The sequence below is a fragment of the Haematobia irritans genome, chromosome 3 (genome assembly GCF_050003625.1).
Source record: "Haematobia irritans isolate KBUSLIRL chromosome 3, ASM5000362v1, whole genome shotgun sequence".
NCBI classification, from domain to species: domain Eukaryota; kingdom Metazoa; phylum Arthropoda; class Insecta; order Diptera; family Muscidae; genus Haematobia; species Haematobia irritans.
Window position 1 is genome coordinate 25,428,612 of NC_134399.1, and position 9,592 is coordinate 25,438,203.

Here is a 9,592-nt window from a genome sequence, read left to right on the forward strand (position 1 = left end):
ATGGGGGCTATACCTAAACATCAACCGATAGTCACCATTTTTGGCACACCTCTTTATGTTGCTAAAATACCTCTAGATTTCCAATTTCAGTCGAATTGGATACAAAATATCGATTCTAGAAGCCCTAGAAATATAATCGGGAGATCGGTCTATATGGGGGCTATACCAAAACATGGACCGATATTCACCATTTTTGGCGCACCTCTTTGTGGTCATAAAGTACCTCTAGATTTCCAATTTCAGGCAAATTGGATAGATACTAAGGTTTTTATAAGCCCAAGACCCCAAATCGGGAGGTCGGTTTATATGGGGACTATATGAAAACTTGGACCGATATAGCCCATCTTAGAACTTGACCTGCCTGCAGACAAAAGACGAGTTTGTGCGAAATTTCAGCACGATTGCTTCATTATTGAAGATTGTAGCGTGATTACAACAGACAGACAGACGGACATGGCTATGTCGTCTTAGAATTTCTCCCTGATCAAAAATATATATATATACTTTATATAGTCGGAAATCGATATTTCGATGTGTTACAAACGGAATGACAAACTTATTATACCCCCGTCACCATTCTATGGTGGTGGGTATAAAAATAGTAAAATGGAATACGAGTAAATGTAAATAAAACAAGTATATACGGCCGTAAGTTCGGCCAGGCCGAAGCTTATGTACCCTCCATCATGGATTGCGTAGAAACTTCTTCTAAACACTGCCACCCACAAGTGGCAGTTAAGTTGCGGTAACGCTTGCCGATGGCAAGGTATCTTAAAACCTCCTAACACCATCTTCTAAATTGTATGTAAGTACATACGTGGTATATATTAAATCGAACAAGTATATACGGCCGTAAGATCGGCCAGGCCGAATCTTATGTACCCTCCACCATGGATTGCGTAGGAACTTCTACTAAAGGCTGTCATCCACAATCGAATTACTTGGGTTGCGATAACACTTGCCGATGGCAAGGTATCGTAAAACTTTTAGCACTGTCTTCTAAATTGTAAGTTAGCCCATACGGGGTATATATTAGACAAAAAAAAGGCCGATTAAATACGTATATAATCTAGTTTGACAAAATTTTCTATAGAAATAAAATTTTGACAAAATTTTCTACAGAAATGAAACCTTTACAAAATTTTTTATAGAAATAAAATTTTGGCAAAATTTTCTATAGAAATAAAAATTTGACAAAATTTTCTATAGAAATAAAAACTTGACAAAATTTTCTATAGAAATAAAATGTTGACAAAATTTTCTATGGAAGTAAAATGTTGACAAAATTTTCTATAGCAATACAATTTTGACAAAAATTTCTATAGAAATAAAATGTTGATAAAATTTTGTATAGAAATGAAATTTTGACAAAATTTTGTAAAGAAATAAAATGTTGACAAAATTTTCTACAGAAATAAATTTTTTACAAAATTTTCTATAGAAATAAAATTTTGACAAACATTTCTATAGAAATAAACTTTTGACAAAACTTTCTATAGAAATGAAATTTTAACAAAACTTTCTATAGTAATAAAATTTGACAAAATTTTTTATGGAAATAAAGTTTTGGTAGATTACAAAATTTTCTATAGAAATAAAATTTTGACAAAATTTTCTATGGAAATAAAATTTTGACAAACATTTGTATAGAAATAAACTTTTGACAAAACTTTCTATAGAAATGAAATTTTGACAAAACTTTCTATAGTAATAAAATTTGACAAAATTTTCTATGGAAATAAAGTTTTGGTAGATTATTTTTGGCGATATGGTCCAATTTTTGTGTAAATAGTCATCGGCTATATATAACTAAAGACCGATATGGACCAATTTTTACATGGCTGTTAGAGGCCATATATTTACAAAATGTACCAAATTTCAACCGTATCGGATGACTTTTGCTCCTCCAAGAGGTTCCGGACGTCAAATCTGGGGACGGTTTATATGGGAACTATATATAATTATGGACCTATATGGACCAATTTTTGCACGGTTGTTAGAGACCACATACTAACACCATGTACCAAATTTCAACTGGATCGGATGAATTTTGCTCTTCCAAGAGGCTCCGGAGGTCAAATCTGGGGATCGGTTTATATGGGGGCCATATATAATTATGGACCGATATGGACCAATTTTTGCATGGTTATTAGAAGCCGTAAACTAACATCAGGTACCAAATTTCAACCGGATCGGATGAATTTTGCCCCTCCAAGAGGCTCCGGAGGTCAAATCTGCGGATCGGTTTATATGGGGGCTATATTTAATTATGGACCGATATGGACCAATTTTTGCATGGTTGTTAAAAACCGTATACTAAGACCACGTACCAAATTTCAACCGGATCGGATGAATTTTGCCCCTCCAAAAGTCTCCGGAGGTCAAATCTGGGGATCGGTTTATATGGGGGCTATATATAATTATGGACCGATATGGACCAATTTTTGCATGGTTGTTAGAGACCATATACTAACATCAGGTACCAAATTTCAATCGGATCGGATGAATTTTGCTCATCCAAGAGGCTCCGGAGGTCAAATCTGGGGATCGGTTTATATGGGGGCTATATATAATTATGGACCGATATGGACCAATTTTTGCATGGTTGTTAGAGACCGTATACTAAGACCACGTACCAAATTTCAACCGGATCGGATGAATTTTGCTGCTCCGGGAGGCTCCCCAAGCCAAATTTGGGGATCGGTTTATATGGGGGCTATACGTAAACGTGGTCCGATATGGCCCATTTTCAATACCATCCGACCTACATCAATAACAACTACTTGTGCCAAGTTTCAAGTCGATAGCTTGTTTCGTTCGGAAGTTAGCGTGATTTCCACAGACGGACGGACAGCCGGACAGACGGACGGACGGACAGACGGACAGACGGACGGACGGACGGACATGCTTAGATCGACTCAGAATTTCACCACGACCCAGAATATATATACTTTATGGGGTCTTAGAGCAATATTTCGATGTGTTACAAACGGAATGACAAAGTTAATATACCCCCATCCTATGGTGGAGGGTATAAAAAGATCGATCCAATACGTATATAATTCAGTTTGACAAAGTAGACATAAAATTTTGACAAAATTTTCTACAGAAATAAAATTTTAACAAAATTTTCTATAGAAATAAAATTTTCACAAAATTTGCTATAGAAATAAAAATTCTCACAAAATTTTCTATAGAGAGAAAATTTTGACAAAAATGTCTACAGAAATAAAATTTTAACTAAATTTTCTATAGAAATAAACTTTTGAAAAAATGTTCTATAGAAATAAAATCTTGGTAGATTATTTTTGGCTCGAGTGGCAACCATGATTATGAACCGAATAAAATTTGAACAAAATTTTCTATAGAAATAAAATTTTGACAATGATGACAATTTTATTATAAACCGAATAAAATTTTAACAAAATTTTCTCTAGAAATAAAATTTTGACAAAATTTTCTATTGAAATAGAATTTTGGTAGATTATTTTTGGCTCTAGTTTCAAGTTTTGTGTGATTGGACCAATTTCGGTATGGTTGTTAGCGACCATATACTAACACCACGTTCCTAATTTGAACCGGATCGGATGAATTTTGCTCCTCCAAGAGGCTCCGGAGGTCAAATCTGGAGAACGTTTTATATGGGGACTATATATAATTATGGACCAATTTTTGCACGGTTGCTAGAGACCATATACCAATACCATGTACCAAATTTCAGCCGGATCGGATGCAATTTGCTTCTCTTTGAGGCTTCGCAAGCCAAATCTGGAGATCGGTTTATATGGGGGCTATATATAATTATGGACCGATGTGGACCAATTTTTGCATGATTGTTACAGACCATATATCAACACCATGTACCAAATTTCAGCCGGATCGGATGCAATTTGCTTCTGTTTGAGGCTCCCCAAGCCAAATCTGCGGATCGGTTTATATGGGGGCTATATATAATTAAGGACCGATATGGACCAATTTTTGCATGGTTGTTAGAGACCATATACCAACACCATGTACCAAATTTCAGCCGGATCGGATGAAATATGCTTCTCGTAGAGGCTCCACAAGCCAAATCTGGGGATCGGTTTATATGGGGGCAATATATAATTATGGACCGATGTGGTCCAATTTTTGCATGGTTGTTAGAGACCATATACCAACATCATGTACCAACTTTCAGCCAGATCGGATGAAATTTGCTTCTCTTTGAGGCTCCGTAAGCCAAATCTGGGGATCGGTTTATATGGGGGCTATATATAATCATGGACCGATGTGGACCAATTTTTGCATGATTGTTAGAGACCATATACCAGCATCATGTACCAAATTTCAGCCGGATCGGATGAAATATGCTTCTCTTAGAGGCTCCACAAGCCAAATCTGGGGATCGGTTTATATGGGGGCTATATATAATTATGGACCGATATGGACCAATTTTTGCATGGTTGTTAGAGACCATATACCAACACCATGTACCAAATTTCAGCCGGATCGGATGAAATATGCTTCTGTTAGAGGCTCCACAAGCCAAATCTGAGGGTCCCTTTATATGGGGGCTATACGTAAAAGTGGACCGATATGGCCCATTTTCAATACCATCCGACCTACATCGATAACAACTACTTGTGCCAAGTTTCAAGTCGATAGCTTGTTTCGTTCGGAAGTTAGCGTGATTTCAACAGACGGACGGACGGACGGACGGACGGACGGACGGACATGCTTAGATCGACTCAGAATTTCACCACGACCCAGAATATATATACTTTATGGGGTCTTAGAGCAATATTTCGATGTGTTACAAACGGAATGACAAAGTTAATATACCCCCATCCTATGATGGAGGGTATAACAAGTGAGTAAAGTAGAAAATAAAACAAGTATATACGGCCGTAAGTTCAGCCAGGCCGAAGCTTATGTACCCTCCATCACGGATTGCGTAGAAACTTCTTCTAAACACTGCCATCCACAATCGAATTACTTAAGTTGCGGTAACGCTTGCCGATGGCAAGGTATCTTAAAACCTCCTAACACCATCTTCTAAATTTTATGTAAGTCCATACGTGGTATATATTAAATCAAAAAAGATCGATCCAATACGTATATAATTCAGTTTGACAAAGTAGACATAAAATTTTAACAAAATTTTCTATAGAAATACAATTTTCACAAAATTTTCTATAGAAATAAAAATTTTGAAAAAATGTTCTATAGAAAGAAAATTTTGACAAAAAGTGCTACAGAAATAAAATTTTAACAAAATTTTCTATAGAAATAAACTTTTGACAAAATTTTCCATGGAAATAAAATCTTGGTAGATTATTTTTGGCTCGAGTGGCAACCATAGGTTAGGTTAGTTTATGTGGCAGCCCGATGTATCAGGCTCACTTAGACTATTCAGTCCATTGTGATACCACAGTGGTGAACTTCTCTCTTATCACTGAGTGCTGCCCGATTCCATGTTAAGCTCAATGACAAGGGACCTCCTTTTTATAGCCGAGTCCGAACGGCGTTCCACATTCCAGTGAAACCACTTAGAGAAGCTTTGAAACCCTCAGAAATGTCACCAGCATTACTGAGGTGGGATAATCCACCGCTGAAAAACTTTTTGGTGTTCGGTCGTAGCAGGAATCGAACCCACGACCTTGTGTATGCAAGGCGGGCATGCTAACCATTGCACCACGGTGGCTCCCTTGGCAACCATGATTATGAACCGAATAAAATTTGAACAAAATTTTCTATAGAAATAAAATTTTGACAAAATTTTCTATAGAAATAAAATTTTGACAATGATGAAAATTTTATTATGAACCGAATAAAATTTTAACAAAATGTTCTCTAGAAATAAAATTTTGACAAAATTTTCTATAGAAATAAAATTTTGGTTGATTGTTTTTGGCTCTAGTGGCAACCATGATTATGAACCGATATGGACCAATTTTTGTGTGATTGGACCAATTTTGGTATGGTTATTGGCGACCATATACTAACACCACGTTCCTAATTTGAACCGGGTCGGATGAATTTTGCTCCTCCAAGAGGCTCCGGAGGTCAAATCTGGAGAACGTTTTATATGGGGGCTATGTATAATTATGGACCGATATGGACCAATTCTGGCACGGTTGTTAAAGATCATATACTAACACCATGTTCCAAATTACAACCGGATTGGATGAAATTTGCTTCTCTCTGAGGCTCCGCAACCCAAATCTGGGGATCGGTTTATATGGGGACTATATATAATTATGGACCGATGTGGACCAATTTTTGCACGGTTGTTAGAGACCATATACCAACATCATGTACCAAATTTCAGCCGGATCGGATGAAATTTGCTTCTCTTTGAGGCTCCGCAAGCCAAATAAGGGGATCGGTTTATATGGGGGCTATATATAATTATGTACCGATGTGAACCAATTTTTGCATGATTGTTAGAGACCATATACCAACACCATGTACCAAATTTCAGCCGGATCGAATGAAATTTGCTTCTCTTAGAGGGTCTGCAAGCCAAATTTGGGGGTCGTTTATATGGGGGCTATACGTAAAAGTGGACCGATATGGCCCATTTGCAATACCGTCCGACCTACATCATTGGTATAGGTATGGGAGATAAACCGCTTGTCCCTATTTAAAAAAATAAGGGGTATATGTTTATGGGAGTTTTATTACAATCTGAACAGATATGTCTGATATTAGGAGCTATAGTTGATTTTAGGTTAGGTTAGGTTACGTGGCAGCCCGATGTATCTGGCTCACTTAGACTGTTCAGTCCATTGTGATACCACATTGGTGAACTTCTCTCTTATCACTGAGTGCTGCCCGATTCCATGTTAAGCTCAATGACAAGGGACCTCCTTTTTATAGACGAGTCCGAACGGCGTTCCACATTACAGTGAAACCACTTAGAGAAGCTTTGAAACCCTCAGAAATGTCACCAGCATTACTGAGGGGGGATAATCCACCGCTGAAAAACTTTTTGGTGTTCGGTCGAAGCAAGAATCGAACCCACGACCTTGTGTATGCAAGGCGGGCATGCTAACCATTGCACCACGGTTGATTTTGCACCTACAGAGTTAGTATGCCACAAATATATGGCCAAATTTGATAAAATCGGACGATGCATATATATAGGTGCTATATCTAAATCTGAAACGATTTGGATGATATATGACAGATTTGTTTGATACCCCAGAATGTAACCTTTTGCTAATTTTGATTTCTTCCAAATTCAGTAGCGTTCGTCCTTGTGCCCAAAAAACACCCTGTACCAAATTTCTTCCAAATCGGTTAATAATTGCGACCGGAATCCTGCGATTGACTGAGGAGGTGATTCTGAGTCGATCGATATATATTTTTTTGGGGTCTAAAATCAATATTTCGACTAGGCACATTCTTTGGCAGATCAAAGTTATTATACCCTGGCTACATGTGGTTTAGGGTATAAATATATCTGCACCAAACAATTTTGGCAAAATTTTATTTGTATAGAAAGTTTTACGAAAATTTTATTTGTATAGAAAATTTTGCCAAACTTTTTTTTACAGGAAATTTTGCAAATATATTTCTATAGAAAATTTTGCCAACATTTTATTTCTATAGAAAATTTTGCTAAAATTTTATTTCTATAGAAAATTCTGCCAAAATTTTATTTTATAGAAAGTTTTGCTAAAATGTTATTGTATAGAAAAATTTGTTAAAATTTTATTTTTACAGATAATTTTGCCAAAATTTTATTTCTATAGAATATCTTGTCATATTTATTTTCTATAAAAATTTTGCCAAATTTTTATTTCTATTGAAAATGTTGCCAAAATTGTATTTCTATAGAAAATTTTGCCAAAATTTTATTTCTAAGGAAAATTTTGCCAAATTTTTATTTCTATTGAAAATGTTGCCAAAATTTTATTTTTATAGAAAATTTTGCCAAAATTTCGTTTCTATGGAAAATTTTGCCAAAATTTTATTTCTATAGAAAATTTTTCCAAAATTTTATTTCTACAGAAGATTTTGCCAAAATTTTATTTCTATAGAATATTTTGTCAATATTTTTTTTTTCTATAGGAAATTTTGCTAAAATTTAATTTCTATAGAAAATCTTGCCTAAATTTTATTTCTATACAAAATTTTGCGAAATTTTATTTCTATAAAAAAATTTTTCTAAAAGTTTATTTCTATAGCAAATTTTGCCAAAATTTTGCTTCTATAACAAATTTTATTTGTGAAGAAAAAATTTTCTTTACAAATTTTATTTGTAAAGAAAAAATTTTCTTTACAAATTTTATTTGTAAAGAAAATTTTGCCAAAATTTTATTTCTATAGAAAAATTTGCCAAAAAATTTTTTCTATAGAAATTTTGCCAAAATTTTATTTCTATAGAATATTTTGTCAATTTTTATTTTCTATAGGAAATTTTGCCAAAATTTTATTTCTATTGAAAATGTTGCCAAAATTTTATTTCTATAGAAAATTTTGCCGAAATTTTATATCTATACAAAATTTTGTCAAAATTTTATTCCTATAGAAATTGTGCCAAAATTTTATTTCTATAGAAAATTTTCTCAGAATTTTATGTCTATAGAAAATTTTGCCAAAATGTTATTTGTAAGAAAATTTTGGATGTTTTTTTATAGAAAATTTTGCCAAAACTATATCGCTATAGAAAATATTGCCAACATTTTATTTTTATAGAGTATTTTGTCAATATTTATTTTCTATAGGAAATTTTGACAAAATTTTATTTCTATAGTAAATTTCGGCAAAATTTTTGGTTGCTAATTCGAAAAATTGTACATATGAATCAAAATTAAATGTTCCTATACCTCTAATGCATATCTATCGACCGATAAATCATAAATGCACAAGCTATTTGAGTACATCATAAACAAAAGAAAATGCAAGTTTTCACCTCTTTACAAACGGATAAAGTAAAGGGTGATTCTTTTGAGATTAGGATTTTCATGCATTAGTATTTGACAGATCACGTGGGATTTCAGACATGGTGTCAAAGAGAAAGATGCTCAGTATGCTTTGACATTTCATCATGAATAGACTTACTAACGAGCAACGCTTGCAAATCATTGAATTTTATTACCAAAATCAGTGGCAGAAAATCCGCTTTTTTATCGACAAATTTTGTTCAGCGATGAGGCTCATTTCTGGTTGAATGGCTACGTAAATAAGCAAAATTGCCGCATTTGGAGTGAAGAGCAACCAGAAGCCGTTCAAGAACTGCCCATGCATCCCGAAAAATGCACTGTTTGGTGTGGTTTGTACGCTGGTGGAATCATTGGACCGTATTTTTTCAAAGATGCTGTTGGACGCAACGTTACGGTGAATGGCGATCGCTATCGTTCGATGCTAACAAACTTTTTGTTGCCAAAAATGGAAGAACTGAACTTGGTTGACATGTGGTTTCAACAAGATGGCGCTACATGCCACACAGCTCGCGATTCTATGGCCATTTTGAGGGAAAACTTCGGAGAACAATTCATCTCAAGAAATGGACCGGTAAGTTGGCCACCAAGATCATGCGATTTGACGCCTTTAGACTATTTTTTGTGGGGCTACGTCAAGTCTAAAGTCTACAGAAATA